Source organism: Balaenoptera physalus (genome assembly GCF_965194825.1).
Source record: "Balaenoptera physalus genome assembly, chromosome: 14".
NCBI classification, from domain to species: Eukaryota; Metazoa; Chordata; class Mammalia; order Artiodactyla; family Balaenopteridae; genus Balaenoptera; species Balaenoptera physalus.
This window is the reverse complement of record NC_138893.1, coordinates 36,832,077-36,858,170: the sequence shown is the minus strand read 5'-3', so window position 1 is coordinate 36,858,170 and position 26,094 is coordinate 36,832,077. Positions and strand designations below refer to the sequence as shown.

Sequence of the window (26,094 nt, the reverse complement as noted above, 5' to 3'; positions counted from 1 at the left end):
ACATTTGCAACAAGTGATAAGTGAAGGGTTAACATGAATATTATAGACAGAACTTCAAAAAATTATAAAAGGTAACATTAGAAAAATGGGCAAGGGATATCAATAATTAATAGAAAAAGATACAAAGGTTAATATTTATATGAAAAGATGCTCATTTATAACTAAAGAAATACAAATAAAAACAAGATACAATTTTTCCTGTAAATTGGCAAAAATTAAACAGAATGATTATGCCAGTAATGGTGAAATTAGAGGGAGAGGGCATGAATATTTTTGGAGAATCTATCAACATTTTAATTTCATAATTTATAACTTAGCAGGTACTACAGGGTATCAGCATGGGTTGTGTGAATGTTTGTGAACAAGAATACAGCATCATTTGTAGTTTTAAAAAATTTGGAATTGGCCTAAATATGGAATCAAGGGCATACTGTGCAACTATTAAAAATTGAGAAATATCTATGTTATCAATTTTGGAAAACATCCATGATATATTGTTAAGTAAAAAAAAAAAGCAATTTAGAAAATATAGTACAATAACATTTTAAAAACCTGTGATGTGGAACTTGCATGTGTGTGTAGACATAAATAAGAAGAAATCAACAAAGTCAAAAGTTGATCCTTTTTGAGAGTAAAGGAGTTGATCCTTTTTGTTCATTGAACAAAATTCAATGAACAAAATTCAAATGAACATTGAATATTCAGTTAAGTCAGAAATACTTTAATGGTTCTGGTATTATTTAGTTCCTTGGGGGAAACATCTTCCAGTTGGCCATTCCAGAGCTGTTGGCCCATCTGCACACTGTACTGGGTATTTGAAAGTTGGATTCCTCAGCACCCATGGCAGAAAACAACCCTGGTAACTCCATAGTTTTTTGCAAAGACCAACTTGTTAAAAAAAAAAAAAAAAGTGAAGGGAGTACAGGTGGAGCAGCCTTAATGACTGTCCTGTGAATTCTCAGTTTACTTGAGACAGCTGAAGCCAAGTGAGGCACCAGCTTCTTGTCTTCACTGGACAGACTTTGATTTTAAAAATTAAATATGGGACACGTGATACTGGCGTGATAAGAAACCCGGTGAGCCTTAATGGCAATTTTCTTCAAAGTGATAATCCTTGTTATCTACATCATCCATTCCACTTGACTAAATGCTGGAGGCAAAGGACAGTTCAGATAATCACAGACTGCCCAATATCAACATAGACAAACTGATTCACCCATTTAGCCTCTGAGTCAGAAACCATCTGATCTAGTGATCTGTCAGTTGCAAGTAACTACGATACAACTATGGTTGTGCCACAAAAGTCTCTTTTGTTGTTGGTGGCTGAGAGCCAAAGATAATTATTTTGTTTTTCATACCTTTGAGTTGCACTCCTCTGTAGGATATTGTGGAAATTGGGGAAGTGTGGATTATACTGATGTATCTCTATCTCTGTCAGCAGTTTTGGGGGGGTTTTTTTCCCCTGTAAATCTGCAATGCTTGGCTCTCTTGCCTCTTCCTGGTCTCCTTTCTATTTGGAGAAAAAAATCATTGGACACTGTTCTGGCTACGAGGGGTCATATTCCTGAACCTGGATATTCTCTTCTGGATACCTCCTCTCTACCAAGGTTCTGACACCTGACTTCGTGTGAATAAGGCTGGGATTCTCCTTGCTCTTCCTGTCAGAAAGCTCAGGTCCTGTTTATCCAACCACCTGTTTCCTACTCCCACCAGCCTTAACTATTTACACTAAGACTCTTACAATGTCCTCTCTCTGTCCACTGCTTCAAAGCGCATGCATCCTCCTTGTAGTCCAGAAAGCAACTTGTGATCAGTGTAAATTATATAGACATAATTGTTCTATATAAAAGTTCTAGAATTATGTCTAGAACTTCTCGACTCTGAGGTAAGATCAAGGGCTTCCTTTATTTGGTTCCACTGTGAAGAGGACATTGTCCTTTAAGAACAAGCATTTGCTCCCTCAGCACCGTCTGATTTCTTAATGTGAAGCAGAAGAAATTGTGGCTTGTGTTTGCAATGTTGTGGCACAAATTCAAGACTCAGTACCTGCTTGATATTCCAGAAAGCATCTCTGTGCTGGTGAATTTAGTATCATGGAGCAACATTTTTCTAGTGGGCTATAAAATAATTCAGCAGTAGTTCACATTTATTGAACCAAAATATGGTAAAAACTGAGGAGCTTGAAAGCACTAAATATAGGTGCCTAGATTCTTATTTGATGGATAACTGGTGGTCTCTCAACATGTTCCTGTAGTTCTATGTTTGGGACCTTTCTGAAGGGGCTTGGTGTAGTCCAACTGGGGTCGCCCCACTAGTCTGAGGCCCTCTTTTCCCATTAACTTAATTGGTGCTCAGTTTTTTTCCCCTTAAAACAAGAGATACATATTTCAGTTTTCAAGTAAATGGTGTAACGTCTGAATCCAGGTGGATTATACAGGTTTCTTTTCATAAGCTCCCAGTTCCCTGAATTATATTTTAGGAAATTTGTGAATCATTTCTTTCCCAGACACTTTTATAAGCTGTCCCCCTGTCTGAGTTGCTGTTGCCCTTCTTTGCACTCTTTCTAGCTGCATCAGATGTGGTGCTTATCTGTGCAACAGACCATGTGAGGAAGTAGTCACCGTTGATTGACTCCCAAGAACTGCAGTAGACATTACCAAGTCATGGCCATTTCGAGGGCTACTGCTAATGTTTCCCTGCCTTAAGGTCTATGCCCTAGCATAGACCCTCTGCGTAAAACCCTTTTATAGTCAAGGTCACATGAATATTCATATCCAGTCCTGAAATTTATTATACTATTGCTAAGTTTTCATCCTAATGGCAGGTTCACTCAAAGTGGCACTTCCTGAGAAAATATTCATATGGTATCCTTGAATTTGTAGGTAAAGCTTTAGATACTACATAGCCAAAGCCATATTGGGCTTGTCTCCTTGTATTCTGATGCATGTAATTCCTGTGTTCTGCTGACTCTGTGGGCAGCAGCTTTCTCCTTGTGTAATATGGACAACATTAGTATTAGGATATATTTCTTCAGTTATCGTGATGCTTGTTTATGTGGTCTCACTGGCTGGGGAATTTACTTGGGCTGAGTTCAGTCAGGAAGTATATTAGGAGGATTTTATTGGTAACTCCATGTTAGATTTTGTCCTATGTTGTCTAAGAAATGCAAAAAGCTTAAATGTTGAAAAAAAGGTATATAGGTCTTTGACCTAAGCAACTTAGTTCTTGGTTCCACTTGTGAAGGGGTAACCTTTGAACAATGTCTGATGTGACGGCTCTGATGATCAATGGTACTACTATAAGTAAAGCAGTAACGATGGAAAGCCTTATCAAAATACATGAGCAGATTCCATAAACTGCTCAGAGACATCTGTTTCTTTGTGCAAAGGAAAGCCATCAAGGAAATCCTGGGACATATACTGATCAACATCTAACTCATCAGTACATCCCAAAGTGCTCATTTTAAAACAAAGGATCTACTTGAGTACCAGATGGAGATCAGGAATGATGAGAATGAGTTGATTATGCCCTTCTTGGTCCAGTTTTCTTTTCAACAGAATCCCACCTTTGTCTCCAAAAAATAGATAGAAGGTAAGCCAATTCTTCCATTTAGCTTTTTATTGGATAAAAAGCAATTCTAACCCCACCTTGTTCTAAAATATTGCCATATGCAACACAGGAATTGAAAGGGGACAAAAATTCTAACAATTGATCAAAATGGTCTTTGACATGGCAAAACTTTAGTTTCTAATCCAGTGGTATTTCTTTCATCCCTATCCTGTGGTCAGTCAGAAACCAACCCAAACTTTCAGATCTCAATAGATGAATGCAAATTTTTGAGTGATTTTCACTAATTATTGTCTGTATTTAAAATCAATAACAGTAATTACTCTTATTCTTCTTTGGGGCTTACCCTACAGTCCTAGTTAATGAGATGTCGTCTTCATTTCTCTTCTAAAAAGACTTATGGCCATGGCTACAAATAGAATCTCAACTAATGGCCTTTCACCCATTCATTAATTACTTCAACACTCTTACTAAACTCTTCCTAATTCTCTTGCACTGTGCTAGGTATTGGAGGTAAAATGATAAATAAAACAGGGCCCTGCCCTTGAAGGATTCGCAGTGTAACGGGGTAGTTAGACTTGTGCACAACCTCGGTTCAAACTTGGTTCCTGCCAATTAGGAGGTTGCAACTGACAGGTGGCAAGAACGCATTATCATTTTTTAAGAATTAACTAGACTTGGTTTAATTTCCTGCATTCCCCTACTGCCCTTCTCCCCACACCATCCCCTCAATTAAAAAAAAAATGAGAGTGAAATCTTCTTTGGAAAAAGCTCCTCATAGTCAGCTGTGGAAAATGACATTACATTCTAGAGCAGGGAAAAAATATTCCATTTTAGGTCCACACTTGATTTTGCAGAGCCAGGGGGAGATAACCAGTGAGAGCTATCAATTCTGTTTAGTGTTAAAGCAATCAGATGTTTGGGGTTTTTTAAATTTATTTATTTATTTATTTTTGGCTGCGTTGAGTCCTCGTTGCGGTGCGTGGGCTTCTCACTGCGGTGGCTTCTCTTCTTGCAGAACATGGGCTCTAGGCGCATGGGCTTCAGTAGTTCTGGCTCGTGGGCTTGGGCTCTAGAGCACAGGCTCAGTAGTTGTGGCCCACGGGCTTAGTTGCTCCGCAGCATGTGGGATCTTGCCGGATCAGGGCTCGAACCCGTGTCCCCTGCGTTGGCAGGTGGATTCTTAACCACTGCACCACCAGCAAAGTCTGCAATCAGGTGTTTTCATCCTGTGTCTCTTAAATGACGGAATCACCTTTGCTTAGCATTAGGTATTTCATATTTTACTTGCGTATTTCATAAATGGATGTAAATGCAAAAATGGACAGATTAAATGGATGGTATGAGCTATAAATCCAAACTTTTCATTTGTGAGAATTTTCAGTTTGAAACGTAATGCAAACATTTAAAACAATTTAAATTATAACCACTTTTATGTGTGATTATTTAAAACAAAGATATATCTGTGTAGATTTTTAGTTTTACATGGATATAATAGCAGATATTAAGGCAGAAAAAGAGGAGCACATAGGTTATATGACTTATTATTCTTTTTCAAAAAAAAGAAAAAATCTTAGCAACAGCAGCTAAGCAATGCTTTAAAGATGATTTTGAGGAAAAGAGACCTGTTCATTGTTGTATGAAAGACTTAAAAATTTTATAATACTGCTGTGTTATGTATTGATAACACATTGCTGTCTTATTCATTTTATACTTACTTTAACTAAAAGTCTAAGTTTATCCTCCAGGTTAATGAAAGAGGGAAAGATTCCATGAGAATAAAATATTATTTTTAAAGATATTCAGAAATATTCATGTTCCTATAGTGCAAAACATCGTAAAGGAAAATTTTTCATATTTTATGATCTTAGACTGGTTGAGTTCTTCTGTTTATTTTTAAAGTTAAAACTTAGGTGTCATCATTTTTCATTTTCATTGGTTAACAGTTTGAAGTTAGCTGAATATGAGAATATCAGTTAAGAAAAATATAGTATGAAAGTTAATCTGGTTGTAGTTGATTTTTTCTGAGAAAGCCTTTGAACTAGTTTGTTTTTATTTTAAGATGAGAAATTTCATTAAAATGACTACTTTTTTAAAAAACAAATTTGATCTAAGCATGCTGGATCACATTCCTTATACACATTGATCACTGTGAACACTGCTAAAATTTTTATTAATAATGTATTAGATTCTTTGAAGAATTTTAAAAGCTTATGTATATATTCCACTATATATATGAATGAATATATACTATATATTCAGTAATTCATGTGAAACTTTCAAGAAAACATATGAGTTGGATCAATAGGTGATACTCTCTCCATTTTCTGTGTCAAAAAGTGAGCATTTAAGTGTGTTGCCTGAGACCAGTGATCTACTGAGAATGTCGCTAATGGAACTGGGGAGGTTGGTCACCTGACTTGTGGGGTAGATCCCTCTGTCCATCTGAATACCTTGATTGGTTTTGATATGCAAGTTTGGGGATGAAGTTGTAAAGGGAAAAAATTGATCTGCATAACAGAAGGAGAAAAAGTTGGGGTTCCTGGGACAATTCAGGAGCAATTGTTGTAAAGAGATTAGAGAGGGACAAAGAAGATACCAGAGAACTAGGAAGAAGCACGACCTTCCTCACGTTCCTTAAGTCTTTAATAATTTCTACTAATTTTCCAAAATACTTGGTGTGACTGTATTTTTTGTGAAAACTGAATTTTCTATAATCTTGATTTTCCTTGAGCATTCATCTATTCTTTCAATAATTAGTGATAAACTGCTATAGGCAAGCCCTACCCCTTGGTGCTGAGGACACAGTGAGGATGAGACCCACTCCTCACCCTTGCGGAGATTACAATATACTACCAGGTCAGCAATCTATAGCCTGTAGGCCAAATATGGCTCACACACTAAAAATGATTTTTAAGTGGTTGAAAAAGAATCAAAAGAAGAGTAATATTTTATGATGTGAAAATTATATGAAATTCAAATTCCAGTGCCGTTAATAAAGTTTTATTGTAACATGGCCACACTCATTTGTTTATGTATTGTCTATGACTGATTTCACACTAAAATACAGAGTTGAGTTAGTTGTGGCAGTCTGGCCCAAAATGTCTAAAATATTTACTATCTGGCCCTTTACAGAAAAGGTTTTCCAAAGCTGGCATGTAAAGCAGATGTTAAATAAGAGATTACAATTAAGTGTAGTAAGTTACAATAAGGAAAACTCAGGATTATATGGACCACATAGCTTGTCAAACAACTCAGACATAATTGGTAATATGAGTTATCTGTACTAGTCAGATACAGAGTCAGGACTCTTTGCTTGTTGTAGAAACCCACCTTAAACCAGCCTAAGCCAAAAAGAGAATATATTGGTTTATGTAACCAGGAAGACCAGGGAAAATTCTGGCTTCAGAAATGTCTGGATTCAGCAGTTCAAATGATATTATCCAATTTGTCTCTTTTCTTCCAGTTTTTATGGCTCTGATATCTTCCTCCACGTTGGCATAACTTGAAGTAGACTCTTCCTATCTCGTGGCAAAAACGACCATAAATAATTCTAGACTTCATTGTACTTTCAGGTAAAGTGAGCCCCAAAGAGAGTAAGTATCTCAACTGTCTAAACAAAAACCTGGGAAGGATTCTGACTGGGCTGGCTTGGGTCATGTGCCCATCCACAGATCTCAGGGCTGTGGCTAGCCTGCAGCACGTAACTTCCTCTCTATGATGGTGGGTGTAGTATAACCACCCAGCAGGGACATCCCCTCCAGGAGGGAGAACTTGCTGGGATAACAAAAATAAGAGATTCACACTGTAAACTCCCATCTATAAAAGTTTTTGCAAATGTTTGAAGTGTTGGGGAATATATAGCACTCCAATCATGGTGGTCGATGTAGTCTCAGAAAAGTAAAATTCTATGAAAATATCTAACATCGAATACAGAGATTGCATACTGATTGCCTACGGGGCTAATTCAGCTTACTGAACTATTCTGTCCAGCCTATTGACTTATAGTGCTTTGCTGTTGTTTAATTGAGCCAATCATTTTCAGCTTCTCTTTAAAAAAAATTGATTTTGGTAATACTAAACTTGCATTTCTGTATGAAAATAATAGCCACCTTTTTTTAATATGTAGCAGCAGCAATTATTCCCTTAAGATGGAACATTTGCTCTTTCATTAGCCACAATTACTATGACTCCCTATTGTCTCTCTAACACTGAAGCCGATTTTAGTTGCCACCTGCACTCGTTTCTCCTGGAACAGAGAATAGTTACTCTATACCCTGTCTCCACTGAATGTAGGAACAAGATGCTTGATTCAGGCACAGTGGACGAGATCATGTTTTCTTGATGAAGTAAAAATTATTCCATATGTAATATGCAAACAAAAGATGTCTGTGTTAAAAGAACCACAACTTAAATGGTTGTGAAATATGAAATAAACCATATGAAACCACAAGAAGTAAACCATGATAAGATCCAGGACTGCTATATGGAGAAGATGAGAAATGAAAAACTTAATCTGAAAATAGGACTGAAATGTCAACAAACAATTGTTTTTGAATATGAATAAAATATCTGATGCTACTATAAATGAGGTTATATATTAAGTCAAAAAAATACTGAGACAGCAAAAGCTTTTTTAATAGAGGACGATTTTATAAAAGAATACAGCAGAAATTATGTGTTCTACACAGAGAGAAGCATTTGTAAATTTAAGTCTTACTGGAAATACTATTGACCAGCAAACTGAAGTCAGGTCTTAGCACTTACAGAAAAGTTGCATTAAAAAAGTTAAATTGGTTGTAGCATTTTCTGTTACATGAAAATAGAATAGGTGATGAAAGCATAGATATAAATGATATCACATAGTCAGCTATATTAAATTGGTGATATTGACAAAAATTTTTGTGTCGAAAGATGAGAGGCTCTGATTGGAATTTAGCAAATGACTTCTCTTTGTCCATAAGAAAATTCACAAAATATAATGCACTTGGTCAGAATCAGTCAGTGTGATTCAACTCCTGAAATGGACAGGGTTGATGTGAAAACCTAAATTCAGGAAGGTAACATTTTCCAAGAGACATAGAATTTAGGCCTCCTGATTACATCATTTTCCAGGAATAGCTTTGTGCTAAATAATTTAAAATGTAGGGGCTTCCCTGGTGGCGCAGTGGTTGAGAATCTGCCTGCCAATGCAGGGGACACGGGTTCGAGCCCTGGTCTGGGAAGATCCCACATGCCGCGGAGCAACTAGGCCCGTGAGCCACAACTACTGAGCCTGCGCGTCTGGAGCCTGTGCTCCGCAACAAGAGAGGCCGCGATAATGAGAGGCCCGCGCAATGCGATGAAGAGTGGCCCCCGCTCGCCGCCACTAGAGAAAGCCCTTGCACAGAAACGAAGACCCAACACAGCCAAAAATAAATAAATAAATTTATAAAAAAAAAAAAATGTAATATACCATGAAGGGGCAGTAATTAACCGTGTGAACTGGATAAAATCCCATAGCATGAAATCCAGATACTCCAGGCCTTCTTTTTATGAATTAGATGTATGCTATGGTGGCCTGTTGTAGTATATGGATTTATGTGGCTGAGTGTTGAAAGATATTTTTGAACACTTTTATGTTATTCAAGAGAAAAAATCGTTACTCAATATCTAAAAATAAAAAGTGGATCAAAGTCTTGGCCTTTTGGGTTGATGTTAGAACCTATCAAATTTGAATAGTTCTCTGCAAAGGCATTCACAAACAGCTACACAAATGTATGATTCAATTTGCTCACTTGAAGTGTAATTGTACCTTTAAGAGAATAATTTGGCAGGGAATAATCTGGCCCATTACCCTACACTGAAATCATTTTCCTGAAATGAAAGGCATGGCTTGAACCACATTACCAAAGTTGTAGAGTTGAAATAAAACTCCAAAAAGATTCTCTGATTTTAAACTCTATGAAAATAAACTAACATTGAAACATAAGAAAGCCTGCCTTTATAATTTGATATTGATAGTATGGAAAAAGCTACAAATTGAAGTTGTAGAACTGCAAAACAATAAGTAACTGAAAATTAAATACAGTGATGTTGGAATGTCATAACTGAACACTTGTCCAACAATAACCCTCATGTAAAGAGAGTCTATACATGTTAAGTAGCACTGGTGTTTTTAAATTCCATTTTTTGCATATGAAATTAAGTAAATCAGATTATTGCACCCAGTTAAAGGATTTGTGGTTTAGGTTTACATGGTCTGATGGTGATATGTTAGGTTCAATGACAAGTCAAGAAGTAATAAATTATGAAAGAAAACTTAAGTAATGAAATATTTCTATTTTTTCAATGCTATTGTTTATTTTAAAGTTTCATGTGTCTCTAAAAAAAACCGTACATACCTGTTTATATTAATACTACATTCAGAAAATATAAAGTAAATTTGGTTATTTTTCTGACACTTGATTTCTCTCACGTCTCATCTGCTTCACTTATTTCCGTGACTGGCTGGCCCTTGTAAGCATTTGAATGAGTAACCCCTACCTGGACCTAAGCCTCTATGTGATGCGCAATCATCCTTTGATGAAAGATTGTATTAAAGGGAATGGCCTGTATGGTGTCTATAAACAGATTCGGGAAGCAAGAATTTGTCAGTGTCTCCAGCACTGTCTAGGGGGAAAATGTACCTAACCAGTGGCCTCAAGGATATTGTTGCTGTGGAGATAGATGCATCAGTCTTTTCTTAGATGGATAACAGTGGCCATAACTATCATTCAACTAGCTATCCATCCTTGATCAGATGCTATGCTCACCAAGTAACAGGAACATTATTGATCTGGCCTAGGGGAGAGGCCATAATTATCAGGCACCAGAGTATCTTTTCTCCTTAGAAGTGAATTTTTCCCTTACACATTAATAAATTTGCTTTCCAGTTTACATAGCAGCGTCTTGTCAGTTTGGGTGGCTAAATCAGTTGCTAGGGCCTTATCGCCCTTGAGCGTAAGAACAGAGTAAGTGTCTTGACCCATAAACAACGGACCAGATCCTGCTACTTATTTATTTGTAACTCAGTGTTCTAAAAATGGTTGGACCATACCCATTACCGTTCAACTGAATTTATGTATGAGTATTTGGGAACAACAGTGAGAGGCTCCCCTACCACAATAATTTAGAAATAAAAGTAATCTTCGAAAGCCCACATAAAATGGATGAGCTTAGGCATTGGTGAAGACTTTTGGAGAAGTTTGGGGATTATTTAAAATGCTAATCAAAATAGCTAGTGAGTAGTTCCAGGAAAAGATGTTTATACTAATGCTTTTTTTTTTTTTTTTTCTGCTGTATTTTAATCTAATCCAGTGGCTTTACATTTTGAAAAATGTACCTAACAGGCTAGTTAAATATGAATTTACTGTTAACAGAAGTCACATTAAGGAAGATTGTAGACTGAGCTGCAGGGCTCCCAACCACGGCCTGCAGCTGCCAGCGCTTCACTAGGTAAGGCACAGGCCACGCGGGTAATGGCCCTGGTAGGCTTTTCCTCAATAAATTAATGTGAGTTTACATTCTTCTCAGAGAGAATTGGTGCTCTCTGACATGCACCCGTTAATATAAGTTAAGAGACGAAGTAGTTTAATTATATATCACGCCACATAAGGCTTTATAACTTGTACCAAGACTGTCAATATTGGAGTCAATAAAAATTGAGTGACTGTGAAATAAGATTCTGAACAATTAATTTTAAAACCAGAATAGTATGAAGAGCAAATGGAAATTATAGATGTATGTAAGTTTATTATATTAGTCCCATTTTTCTGGTTTGTATTATATAAAATAATTAAGTTTTACTTTAAAAAATCCATCATGATTATACTGGAAAGAATGTTGGTACCTGCCTTTTTAGAAATAGTTTTAAATGTGCTCTATTGGCTTTTTAAAACTGGTTGAATTCTCAGAAACATGTTTTAAGTAAATTAAGAATGTTTGTTTTGGGACTTCTCTGGTGGCGCAGTGGTTGAGAATCCGCCTGCCAATGCAGGAGACAGGGGTTCGATCCCTGGTCCGGGAAGAGCCCATATGCTGCGGAGCAACTAAGCCCGTGTGCCACAACTACTAAGCCTGTGCTCTAGAGCCCGCGAGCCACAGCTACTGAGCCCATGTGCTGCAACTACTGAAACCTGTGCGCCTAGAGCCCGTGCTCCGCAAGCCCCCGCTTGCCGCAACTAGAGAAAGCCCACGCACAGCAACGAAGACCCAACGCAGCCAAAAAATAAATAAATAAATAAATTTATTTAAAAAAAGAATGTTTGTTTTAAGAGCTTGTGTTGGAAAATGATTTCTTACATTTCTGCAAGAAAAAAATATCTAATGAGCTGTGAGTGGAACAGAAAATCAGACAATCCTGTTTTTTTTTGTTTTTGTTTTTGTTTTTTTATATTTTTTTATTTTTATTTTATTTTATTTTATTTTATTTTATTTTATTTTTTTTTGATGGTTAGTTTTTTTTTTTTTTTTTTCACACACACACACTGTATTTTATTTTTACAAGAGATAAATAGACTGACACCAAGCATTGTACATGGATGACCACAATAAAAGCAACAATGATTGCAATTACCAAACATGAAACACACTCATACTATGTCATAATATTGACATTCAGTCCAGTAATCCTCCATTGTAACAGCTCCTTTACTTTGCAGTGAAAATTGATTTGTATATTCTTTGCCTCTGAGTCCTTGTGGGATTTTTTTTTTTTTTAATTCAGACTGAAAGTCACAAAAATTATACTCATCCTCATCAGTTCACTCAGTCCCATATAATTAATTGTTTTTTTTCATCTTGATCTTTTGTTAGCACTTTTATGAGTTCATCAGTTTTTCATCAGAGTTCTGAAAATGCTTATTCATTCAGTTCAGCAGTACAGTCAGTTACCAGAAACCTGTACTTGTCAGAGTCTTTTCCATGAATTTCTTGAAGATGAAACCCTTTTTTTTTTTTTTTTTTTTTGATGAAACCCTTTTATAGGAACATATTTGCAAAATCATCAGAGTACACCCAGAACTGTCTGTAAATGACAAAAGACTTAAAAATGACCACGGTAAAAGATTTGATGAAAGTTCATAATAATGCAGTTGACAAGAAAATTAGTTATTTCTGAGATATACATTTTAAAGTAATAACTAGGATTATTACTTATAACATTATACCAGAACATATAAGATTTTTAGAAATTTCATGTAATGTCTGAAACATTTATATTAACATATTTCCATACATATTTCCATACAAATACAATCCTGTTTTTTAAAAAATCCTTACTACAGTGATAGTTTTAATAAAACCACAAAGCATTTGTTGGAAAGGATCTTGAAGGTCATGTATAATAGTTAACTTTCTACCAGATGTGTAAATCTCTCTTACGTCACCCCAAATAGTCATGCAGGCTCTCCTTGAACAGTGCCACTGACATTGGATTTATTACCTTTCAACTCAGTTCATAAATCTTACCTTCTGTCTGGTTTTAGAGCTCTTTATGTATATGATGTATGACTTCTACTAGACTGTAGTCTCCTTGAGGGCAGATTCAATATTTAAATCCCTAATATCCTGTTTATAATAAGTGTTTTCCCTGTAACAACGTTCTCAAATGTCCTATTATTTTTTAAGATATTTATTTATTTGGTTGTGTCTTAGTTGCGGCATGTGGGATCTTCATTGCGGCATGTGGGCGGCATGGGGGATCTTTAGTTGTGGCATGCGAACTCCTATTTGTGGCATGTGGGATCTAGTTCCCTGACCAGAGATTGAACTCATGCCCCCTGCATTGGGAGCATGGAGTCCCAGCCACTGGACCACCAGGGAAGTCCCATCAAATGTATTATTGAAGTAATCAACCAATAAGTTCCAATTTGGGGACATTCTACTTATTAGAAAATTGCTCCCTAAATTGAACTCTTCAACTTCTGTCAACTGGTCCTATTCCTTTCTGAAGAGTCTCCCAGCCCAAGGGTGGGGCTTCATCTTTAAGGTGAAGCATCTCCTTATTATTGCTTCCTTGTTCTTCCCTTCCACAGTGAGGGGTTGGGGTGGGGTGGGGAAGCTGATCTCAGTTTATGGGTTTCTTTGAAACAACAGTGGTATTCATTTCCCTCTTGCCGCTGCAAGGTCTCAGGTTTGACTGGACCTAAATCAACCCCTTTACTCACCAAAGCACACTTGTTCTTTTTTTTTTTTTTTTTTTTTTTTTTAGTTGCAATTCCAGTCATGCTCCGTTCTTAAAATTACTTCATGATGTCCTGCTCAAGAGAAGAGTTCCTTTCTGGATGGTGCCAAGAGTCAGCATCTGGCTGTGGTAAACACTGAGTCAGTATAGATGGTAAGAAATAATCACTTTAGGGTGGTTTTATGGTTATGGCACCAGAATTATTGTGAGAGAGGTCCCTCCTCCCCTCAGGAGAAGAACTTACACAAATATCTGTGAATATGACTCTTAAAATTCAAAGCATAGACTGTTTTAGAACCACAAAAGACATTATATTACAAAGTTCAATTTCCTCATTTTATAGACAAGGGAGTCACACTCAGGGTGTATTGTCCTAGGTTAGCTAGCTAGTGGTGGTATGAGAAGCAGAGACCAACACCCTTTATTTCTATTATCTCTGTGTCCAGAGTACTTTCTCATACAGCTCTCTTCAGATGTCAAATTAGGTTGTCTTTTCTGTATCATGTACTGTCACATAAAATTTAAATATAAAATCCACCAGAGGGAAATAAGTGGTTTGGTTAAAATGTGTTCTGTGATTTATCATGTAAGGAGCTTAAGGGTATGTATTCAATAAACCTCAAGTAGTAGCCTGTCATTCTGTCTATAGCAGCCCAAATACTGACTCTCTAGTGAAAAGAGAAAACCCAATTGTCTTCAAGTTGCCCCTAAGTCATCTTTTTCTCAGAAAATTTAAATTCATTAATGTGGCAACTAGACATTTTGGAAATATAGAAGCATAAATAAATAAAATTGAACTAGTTAATGAAATAATCCAATATTTAACCTGATTAGAGGTAAATAGTCAGATAATTTCCAATTCAGGGCTTGGGGATGATTTCACATAGTAGGTAATACTTGAGCTGGATTTGGATGGAGGATTAGGGGTTTACCCAGTAGAGGAGGGGGAGTGAATGGTGTTGCAGAAATAGCAAAAATGAAGGCACAGAGGCATAGACACAGCTAGCTTGTTTGCAATGTTCTAAGTGGTTCCGCTTGATGGGTGCTTAGAGTGAGAAGCAGTGGGAGAAGCACAAGGGGGCAGTATCAGAAAAGCTATGCATTACATGCTGATGAGTTCGGACTTTATCTCATAGACAAAGCAGGGTAATGGAATGATCAGATCTGTGTTCTAGAAAAAAACTGTACTAATCAGGTATCATAACAAGCATACAAATATATAGTCTTGGCTTTCAAGTTTACAGTTTATTAATGGAGATGAACAAATAAGTAACAGGAACATTTTTACAGTTATAGGAAGGATAAAAGGTAATTATTTGCATTATTTACAATAGCGAAGATATGGAAACAATCTAAGTGTCCATTAATGGATGAATGGATAAAGAAATTGTGATATTTATATACAATGGAATATTTTTCAGTCATAAAAAAGAAAGAAACCTTGCCATTTGCAACAACATGGATGGACCTCAAAGGCATTATGCTCAGTGAAATCAGTCAGACAGAGAAAGACAAATACCATATGATTTCTCTTTTATGTAGAATCTAAAACAAAACAAAACAAAACAAACAAAAAAAACCAAGCTCATGGATACAGAGAACAGATTGGTGGTTGCTGGGGGAGGAGGGTGTGGGAGAAATGGGTGAAGGGGGTCAAAGATAAAAAGGAAAAAAAAGCAAGGAAAAAAAGAAAGCACATTGGAAATTGCACAATATTAAAAATGGAAATGTAAAAAATGTTATAAGTAGGGTAAAAATAATACAAGAGTCAGTGGGTATCCATAAACTGGAGAAATCTTATATGACTGAGGGGAGTCAGCAAAAATATTCATGAAAGAGATTGTCACACTTGAGCTGGTCCTTGAATTATAAGAATGATTTTGCATGTAGAGAAGTGGGAGGAAGGACCATCAAGGTGGAAGAAACAGCATGAGCAAAACCTCAGCCGGTCAGCGGGTGCAATGGATGTGAAGGGTTATGAACTTGAAGGCTCAGAAGCTAGACTGAGGAGAGGATAAGGAGGTCCTTTATGCAAGTTAAACAGTTTGTTTCATTCAGTAAAGACATCTGAGGAGAATGTGATTAGAAATGTGATTCAAGATGGATGATCTGTAAATAATGTCTAGAATACGTGATTGAAGAGACAGAAGCCTGGGACAGCAGTGATATTTCAGGCAAGAGGTGAAATCCTGAGTGGGGATTATGACCATGTGTCTCATAGTAGGAAATGAATGAGGGAAACACCAAAAAGGAAGCATCAGCAGAGTCCGGTAGGACTCTCTGGAAGCCAGGGACCTTGAGAGTGTCAAAGACAATCTGGACATTTCCAGCCAATGACGCAAAGAATAGCAGTTCCACTTCACAGTGGAGAAAACTGATACACGCTACCTCAAGCTAGGTGATTAAGGTCAATATCAGTTATAAGTCATGATGATAATATGTATGTTTGATATGATGTGATGAAAATGGCACTGTATTGCTGTGATCTTCCTCCTCAAAATCCATAACTCCAGGTTGATCATGAGAAAAAAAGCAGACAAATCCCAATTAAGGGCCACTCCACAAAATACCTGCCCCGTACTCCTCATTCTATCAAGATCATCAGAAACAAGGAAAGTCTGAGACGATGTCACAGGCAAGAGGAGCCTAAGGAAACAATGACTAAATGTAATGTGGTATCCTGGATGGGCTAACTGGAACAGAAAAAGGATATTAGATAAAAACTAAGAAAATCTGAATAAAGTATGGACTTGAGTTAATAATAATGCATCAATAATTCTTCATTAATTGTAACAAATATACCATACCAATGTAAGATGTGAAAAATAGGGGAATCTTGGTGTGGGGTATGTGGGAACTCGCTATATTGTTTTCCTAATTTTCCTATAAATCTAAAACTATTTTAAAATAAAAAGTTTATTAAAAAAAAAAGAATAGCAGTTCCTACAACAGGAATGGGGAGGGTGTGAGGAAGAGCTCTTTGGAAAGAAAAGAGTTTCTTAAAACTTGAATATGGTAACTTTCTTTTTTTTTCTTTTTAATTAATTAATTAATTTATTTATTTATGGCTGTGTTGGGTCTTCGTTTCTGTGCGAGGGCTTTCTCCAGTTGCAGCGAGTGGGGGCCACTCTTCATCGCGGTGTGCGGGCCTCTCACTGTCGCGGCCTCTCCCGTTGCGGAGCACAGGCTCCAGACGCGCAGGCTCAGTAGTTGTGGCTCACGGGCCTAGCCGCTCCGCGGCATGTGGGATCTTCCCAGACGGGGGCACGAACCCGTGTCCCCTGCATTGGCAGGCGGATTCTTAACCACTGCGCCACCAGGGAAGCCCTATGGTAACTTTCTGATTCAAATAAAACACTCAGTTAGAAAGGCCCAGATGACAGTTGACATTGCGGGGCAAGAAGCTTTGGAAAGAGGATGGAAGGAAGTTTCTCACAAAGAGACAAAAGATGAAGTCATAGGAGTGGACTATCTTGCCACAGGTGGAAATATCTAGGTATCTACAAAGTATGGAGAAAAGAAATGAATCTTGGGGAATAATTGTATTTGAAAATAAGAAAATTGAAAAAGCCACCAGCAATGGAACAAGAGAAGCCATAGAAATAGGTAGGAAAACAGATGACTTCAGGGACCTTGAAGATAAAGATGTGTGTTTCAGTGCCAAGGAAAGTAAATGCAGCAGAAAGATCAGGGAGGACCAACAATTTGAAAGGCTATTGAGAGACACTGTAATGTTTAGGGTTTATACTGGGTTCAAATCCTAGGTCAGTTTTCATAATTATTTTGGGGATTATTTCTTTAACCTGTGTAACTTCACCTCCCTTACCTGAATAAAAATTGAAATATATCAACCTTGTAGGGTAATTGTGAGAACAAAATAATGGGCTAATGTATATGTAACATGTAACATAGAACCTGAGTAGTAAAGGTTTATTAATTACATCATGAGTCTTTCTAAGAAAATCAGGGCAGGCTCCCGTGCTGGTCTAAAAATGGCTGGAGAAGGGAGAGAAAGGATACTGGCTTGGGGGCTTTATGGTGGTGAGGAGTTGAGGCTGGGGCAAAAGGGTTCCCATTCACATGGGCACGGCTTCCGTTGTTTGGACTTCACACCTGTGCCAAGAGGATTTCTTAGCCTGCTTAGATGTGGGGCAGAAAGGAAAAAGGTAATGGTGACTCTTAAAAGCTGTCAGCAGTCAAATATGAAAAAAACGGAGTCAGACTCTTTCTTACAAAGTGTTTCCCAGAGTCTCCCTCAGCTGGACCCCGGAAACACCCACTGCCCCTCTAGCACCGCGCTAAAATGGGGAAGTTTGATGGAAGGAAAGCCAGAATGGAAGAGACTGAAGAGTCTTAAGCAACTGCAGTCAAAATATCTTAGCAGGTGAAACATTGCCAAGGCCACTTCCAGGATCTTGAAAGCACCTGTACTGTAGAGGAGACTTGAAATCCTTTTATGGATGAGTATTTGAGTTGTTTTAAAATGTTTGGCTGGATTTGTGCTACTCTACTTACATTCTGGTTGTCCTAGTGGATGGGTGGAAGTATGTGACAGAACTACTAGCCAAGGGTAGAGATGCTGTTGGTCACAAGACAAGAAGTGCATAGGGCCCAAGTTTAATCCACACTGAAACAAATCATCACCCTCTGATCTCTTACCTGTAAGTCACCTTCTTGTAACTTGTCCTTGGACATACTTTTCTTGTTCTTCTTTCTGAAATCCCCACCCTTCAATCATCCCTTTCCTAATTTATGTCTACCTACTTCATCATGCTTCCTAGTGAGCCAGTTTTCTATGACTCTCTCTCCGCGCGGTTCATTTCTGTTGGGTCCACATTCCCTCATAATTGCATAAGCCATTCACATCCAGACTTCCCTATTGTTATTTCACTTTCTCAGAAGACCTACCCATTGATGACCCTCCCTTCCAGTCCTGCCTTTCTCCTAGGCTTGTTTGGACAAGTACCCAGCCTCTCTCAACGACATTCATTGAGTAACACTTCACATGTAACAGGAGACTGGGTTGCCTAAGAAATAATAATAATTATTATAACTCCTATTTATTGAGTGTGACTGTTTGTTTCGTGCTCAGCTAAGCTCATAATGGGCATAATCTCGTTTTTATCTTCACAATAATACTCTATGGTACATAATCCCCATATCACTCAACTGTGGTAATCATTTCATGATGTATTAGTGTATCAAATCATCACATTGTATACTTTAAATATATACAGTTTTATTTTTCAGTTATACTGAATAAAGTTGGGGGGGAGGAAAGGAGAGAAATGAATAGTTGGATAAGGGATAAAAGGCAAACTTAATGTTCAAAATAAAATTAGTGCAAGCAAGATAATGAGACATATTAGTCAATGTACAGAGGGAATCTGAGGCTCAGAAAAATTGAATAAGTTGTCAGAGATCATGCAGCTAAAGAAGCCCTGCCTGGCTATGAACCCTGATCCAATTCTGAAGTCCAGGCTCCACATCACCATTCCTTCCATGAGAGCCTGCTTCTGGAATTTAAGCCTTTTCAAACTGCATTGAAATCCCACACATGATTTGCCAATTCTAGAGGTAGGTATAAATCCTCCCAACCTCTCCTTTCCTTACAATTGCCTCTTTGATGGTGACATTTTTCTATATTATATTATTCCGACTTCTTTGCTGAATGTGGAAGAATTTAATTTTTCAAAGTGTATTTTAATATGCCACATTCTAGTATGGCAAATTGCCATTATGAAAAGTGTGCTACTTGGAAACTTCAAGTAGCCTTCTAGAGTAACTTGTAATTATAATGAATTGTGTTGATGTTATGTGCATTTTTATTGTATATAATTTAACAAGTATGTGATGACTATCTAATTATAGTTCACAAAGTAATAGTTTACAGCAATATTTCCTCAGTAGAGGTTATACTTCCATATGAGATTCTTGTTTTATGTCTGCATACAAGTCGCATATTACTACAAAATGTGCATACAAATAAAGCCTTACTAAAAAAAATAGACTTTAGAAACATTATCTGTTTTAGAAACACATTTTCAAAAATCTGCAGAAAAAAATTACATGCCTTAAACCAATCAAGGTAAACAAATCATTAAAATATTTTGTCCTATCAAACATTGTAAGAAATATTCTGACAATAATCATGAGAGAAAGTCCATTATTCAAGAATAAGACAGGAAAAGTAAATTTTTCTACCTCTGTGAAATGCACTGAGTATGCTCCTAAATCATTACATCCTTTAAGCAGTAAATCAAAGAATGGGGGTAATAACAAAGGAAACCCTTTGGGCTCTACCTTCAAACTATATCCTGAGCCAATCCACTTCTTACCACCTCCATTGTTACCTTCTTGGTCCAAACCACTATCATCTTCACCTGGATCACTGCAGTAGCTTCCCAACTGGTCGTCTTGCTTCTCCTTTCCCTCTCCTACAGTCTACTGGCAACAGAGCAGCCAGAATGACCCTGTTACAACCGAAGTCAAACCAGGCTCCTTCTCTACTCAGAGGCCTCCACTGGCTTTCTTTTCTCTGAGAGGAAAAGCTGAAGTTGTTACAATGGCCTACAAAGCCTTACCTGCTCTGACCTCCAAGCACCTCTGTGACCTCATCCTGTCCTCATCCCACTCCGTCTCTCTCTGATCCTGCCATACTGGCCTTTTTGCTTTTCCTCAGAGATACGAGGCACACTCCTGCCTTGAGACCTGGGCTTACCTGTCCTTTTGCCCGGAGAGTCACTTAGTTACCTCCCTCACCTTCTTCGAGTCTTTGCTCAAATGTCACCTTCTCAATGAAGCCTCCCTGGACCACCCAAATTAATAGCAACCTTCTCTTCCAAGCAAATCGCAAATGCCCCAATCTCCCTTACTCTGTTTTTTTTCCCCATAGTACTTAAACCACATTTTCACATACTCTATAATTTACTTGTTTATTGTGTTTATTGGCTGCCTCCCCCACTATAATATTCAAGAGGGCAGGGTCTCTGTTTTTTGTTTCGTTCATTGGTGTGTCACTAGAAACCAGGAGAGTACCTGTCACATAGCAACCACTCAAATATGAGGTGAATGAATGAATGAGTGCTAAGATTACTCAAGCACTTGTCTTTGTATTTCTCTCTTTCTTTGCTTCCCCAAAATAGCCACAGTGCCAGCCTCCTTGAAATCTCAGATAATTTAAAGAGTTGTGCATTAAGAAATAGCCTAAAAAGTTATTTAAGAAATTATAGCCTTGTTATTCAGGGTCTGACATTAATAATGAAATATTCATTATGGCATCTTGAAAGGTTCTCTGCCTTACTAAATTCTCAAAATAATTTATCATGTCAGGGACAAAATTAATTGAATTATTTTCTACTCTTGAATCAAGAATTCAACTGATTTGCTGGTTTTCCTCATTTTTGTTGTGCTGTCATATATAAGCACAGATTTGATTTTGTGATGAACTTTTAAAAGCTACTGTTAACTCCTCTACGTGACATTTTTCAGGCAGAACTGCCATGATTTCAGTAAGCATCTAGAATTCACCAGTATCTGACCCTCGTTAAAGATAATTGTTAAAGTATAATGAGTCTTCAACTCTCAGAATGATAATCTCTCTAGAGTAAGAGTTTCCTTGAATGATATGAGATCAATGAAATCTAATGCTATTTTTTTTTTCTCAACAGATATTGACCATATGTCTACTATGATAGACCTATTACTAGATGCTAGGAGCCCAGAGATGAACAAAAACCAGTCCTTATCCCAGAATGGTTTAGTCTGGAGAAGGAGACTAATTCATAGGTAATTGCCTAACAAGTCTATGACATGCTAAGTGCTATAGCAGATTCACTGAAAAGTGCTGTGAAAACATGGAAGAGAGAATGGTTTTCTTTTAATTCCTATATTATCATTGTAGATCTTTGTATTTTTTCACTTAAGCATGTTTGTTAAGCACCTACTAAGTTCCAGGCATTGTGCTTGTCCTGTGGGATGCAGACATGAATAAGACACAATCTTCTGAGAGATGCGCTGATTATGTTATTCATGCCAATCCCATGCGTGTGGCTGAAAACATTGATTCTTGAAATGCCACTTGGGAAAAATGACCAGTTGTAACTGGTGAAGCTTTTAGAGCATGCCTTTTCTGTGGCATAGTTACTGGTCGCTCAATGTGCCAGGCACTGAGCTTGGTCTATTCTCTAATCACTACATATCTGCATGCCAGGGTGGACTGGCTATTATGAGTTCCAGGAAATATTTCAACCAAAAAAGCACCCGAGACTTGTAACTAGTCTTGTTCATAACCTCTCCTTTGTCTTGCATTCTTGCACAACGTAACAAGGTTTATATAAAAAGGCTAAATGCTTCATAAATAATTTAAAATTTTAATGCTAATATGGTGAGAGTAAAAAATTATGAAAAACTAAGAAATACTTTCAGCCATCTTCTATGAACATTTAAAAACTGAGAAACTGACTAAGGATATCTGTGAATTGAATTGCTCATCACTTTAAGTTAATGGAGTAGCCAAAAAGACGAATTTGTATTACATTAAAGTTTATTATGAATCCTATGTAAAATGATGTAAGGGTATATTTAGCTATATGTGAGCATACATTTGCTCTTATAGGCATTAACATACTTGAAAAATGACAATAATAAAATTAACACAATATAGTACTTACTGTATGCTAGGTATTATTCATATAATAAGTAATTCAATCACCTAAATGACCCTATGAATTAGGAACCATGGTTATCCCCATTTTACAGGCAAGGGAAAACACAGTGAGCTTCCTAGCCCAAGGTCACTGCTAATAAGTGGCATAGCCAGAACTTGAATCCAGGTGATCGGGCTCCAATCACCAGGCAACTCCTATGCTACATTTCCACACAGGTAAGACTGGCAGATTAGCCATGTTCGTTGTTTGACTCAGCGTATTCCAGTAGGGCCTGTTTGTATTAAGTGGATGTTTGCACTCAGAAATGTGTTAGGTAGTATTCCATTGTATATATGTACCGCATGTTCTTTATCCATTCATCCATCCATGGACAGTTAGGTTGCTTCCATGTTCTGGCTATTGTAAATAGTGCTGCAGTGAACATTGGGGAGCATATATCTTTTCGAATTATGGCTTTCTCCAGCCATAAAAAAGAATGAAATAATGCCATTTGCAGCAACATGGATGGACCTAGAGATTGTCATACTGAGTGAAGTAAGTCAGAGAAAGACAAAAACCATGTAATATCACTTATATGTGGAATCTAAAAAAATGGTACAAATGAACTTATTTACAAACAGAAATAGAGTCACAGATATAGAAAACAAATTTATGGTTACCAAGGGGGAAAGGGGGGTGAGGGATAAATTGGGAGATTGGGATTGACATATACACACTACTATATATAAAATAGGTAACTCATAAGAACATACCGTATAGCACAGGGAACTCTACTCAATACTCTGTAATGACCTATATGGGAAAACAATCTAAAAAAGAGTGGATATATGTATATGTCTAACTGATTCACTTTGCTGTTTAGCAGAAACTAACACAACATTGTAAATCAACTATACTCCAATAAAAATTAATTTAAAAAAAAGAAATGTGTTAGGGAAAAAATATACAAAGTGTATAATCCTGGTTTGGAAAAATTTTGCTTTTTTAAATGTTTGTTAACTACCATCCCAAAGCATTAAAATATCAGTAGCTTTCAAGAGTGACTCAGTTTGTGCCTAACCAAAATATTACTAATGACGAAACAGCAAAACCTCAGAAATTTTAATTACCCGTCACATAACGCAAGGCATACCCTGCTAATTATATCTCTTTATGTGAAGCTAGGAGTCTAAAGTATGGCACATTTACTAGGCAGGGCAGAAGAATTAAAGGTAGTGTGAGCTCCATCCTCTTCTGGACGTAGAACTTAAATACTGATTGATGTCATTTTGAAGAAAACAGCTTAATATTTTATAGTGAGGTGACTTTGTAAGTGAAAAATTTCAGGAAGATTTTATGTGATTTTTAAAATCAACTTAGATGTTTAGAATTTGGATTGCTGCACTTTTATTCTTTGGCACATCAACAGGTTAAGACTCATAATTTATTATAAGTTCTTTAGAGTATATTCACATCTAAAATGTAATTGACATAGACTTTGAAATATTGGCTCTGTTTATATTTTATTCTTCATAAAATTATCTAAGGAAAATGCATCAGTTTCATAATAATGAATCTGAGGAGCATATGAAAAGCATCTATTTCCAATGAAGTCACTAGACAGTCTTGTACTGGGCCTCCAGCTCCATCACTTACTAGCCTTATGGCCTTGGTCAAGTAACTTGTCCATTGAAGTCTCAATTTCTTCACTTCTAAGATGAGTATGTAGCAGTAAATAAAAACATACATGTTTCCATTTTCAGTACCTGATTCACAGTAGATGCTCAATAAATGTTTGAATGAATGAATGATTGATTAATGCTGATTGGAACCTCCACATTGATATTTTTTTTCCATTTGGATCATGATCTTACATATTAACTCAATATTCATTGACTTGTGCACTTTATACTGTGGACTCCTTATACATTACCTATGTAGTGGATGTTGGTTTCTTCTGTCTTACCACCCTGGTTCAACATTGTAACGGTAAGCACAATAAAAGTTGGTTGATATGTTTTAGCCAAAATAGAATCAAAGGATTTCACTGTTTTTTAGTCCCTGCCCTCCAGCTCTCCTCTATGAGATGAAAAATAAAGGAGATGGAGCCATCGTTAGTTTTAGTATATGCCAGGAACTGTGCTCTATTTTCCATGATTTTCCTGCCCCAGGACAGTCCCAATTGAATGCTGAAAACAGATTAATAAATTCCAAAGCAGAATTAAGAAGCGAGTGAAGTATGTCCTGGTCTACGTTCTTGTATTATCACATCTCTTCTCAGTGGCATCTCCTCCTTCTAGAGTTCAAAGTCCTTTTGCTCTCTCTACTCACAGCCTACCCCTCAAAATCCTTTCTGAACAAGGATGCTAATACATTTTTTTAAATCAACAAATACAGTCACGTCTATGTGCCAGGCATTGTGTTAAGCTCTGGAGATACAGTTGTGATTGGTAAGTTCCCTAGAGCCCATCAGAAATATTTGTTTTTCAAATATTTGCTTTTCAATAGGGAGTGACTTCTGCTTAGAAGCTCATTGAATTAAGCACAAAGTAAAAAATGGTAGGTAGCAGAGAACTGAATGCAAATGGACTCTCACAAATTTAATAGACGCAATATAGGTAATAATACAAACACGATATAGACTCAATTTTTTAATTATGGCAGCTGTGTATTGTATATATGTGTGTAGTAGAAACATATATAATCTAAATTTCATATAACTATATTTTTTAAAATTTTTATCTGGCAGCTAACTCTCTCCTAGGTCCCCTTCTTAGACAGTTTAAATGCCATAATCAATCATAATCATTCCTTAGTGTGCACATTGGACTTCTCTGCTGCCCTTACTTCACTTGGCTTAACCATGGCCCCGATTAAATTCAACACTTTGCAACTTTGTGACTGCACCTGTGCAGCTGAGTGTGCCTGGAGGAAAACGCAACCCATGCTGACTGTCTCACTGTGAAATCATGGTTATTAAACTAAAGTGGACTATGAGTCTGCCAAGCCGTCATATTCTACTTCCCTGGTCCTTTCATTTTCCCAGGCTCCTGGTTTATTTCATTTTTCTCCCCTCTTCTCAAACCGCCGATGCCTCCCTGCCCACCAACACTCTTGGCTGATGGTCTTGTTTCCTATTTCAATAAGAAAATAGAGGACTTCTCTGGTAGCTCAGTGGTCTGCCTGGCAATGCAGGGGACATGGGTTCAATCCCTGGTCCGGGAAGATCCCACATGCCGCAGAGCAACTAAGCCCATGCACCACAACTGCTGAGACTGCGCTCTGGAAACCAAGAGCCACAACTACTGAGCCACGTGCCACAACTACTGAAGCCCGTGTGCTGCGACTACTGAAGCCCGAGTGCCTAGAGCCCGTGCTCCACAACAAGAGAAGCCACCACAATGAGAAGCCCCCACACCACAATGAAGAGTGGCCCCCACTCACCGCAACTAGAGAAAGCCCGCGTGCAGCAACAAAGACCCAATGCAGCCAAAAGAAAAAAGAAGAAAATAGAAACAAAAAGAAGAGACCCTCCACAAATTCCCAGCACCACATCTATCCATATTCCTGTCCATACATTCTGCCTTCTTTCTTTCACAAAAGGTGAGCCATTCAACAAAGGCCAACCCTTCCTCCTATGTGTTAGACTTCATCTCCTCTCACCTGCTTCACCCC

The 26,094-nt window shown here is 37.4% G+C and overlaps 1 long non-coding RNA gene across 1 annotated transcript; it reads left to right on the top strand.

Moving 5' to 3' along the window:
* Positions 1–666: 666 nt before the first annotated feature.
* LOC309642215 lies at positions 667–23,366 on the top strand. Its single transcript, XR_014253048.1, has 2 exons — positions 667–7,142; positions 13,799–23,366. It is a non-coding gene; the product is annotated as an uncharacterized lncRNA (long non-coding RNA).
* Positions 23,367–26,094: the final 2,728 nt, after the last annotated feature.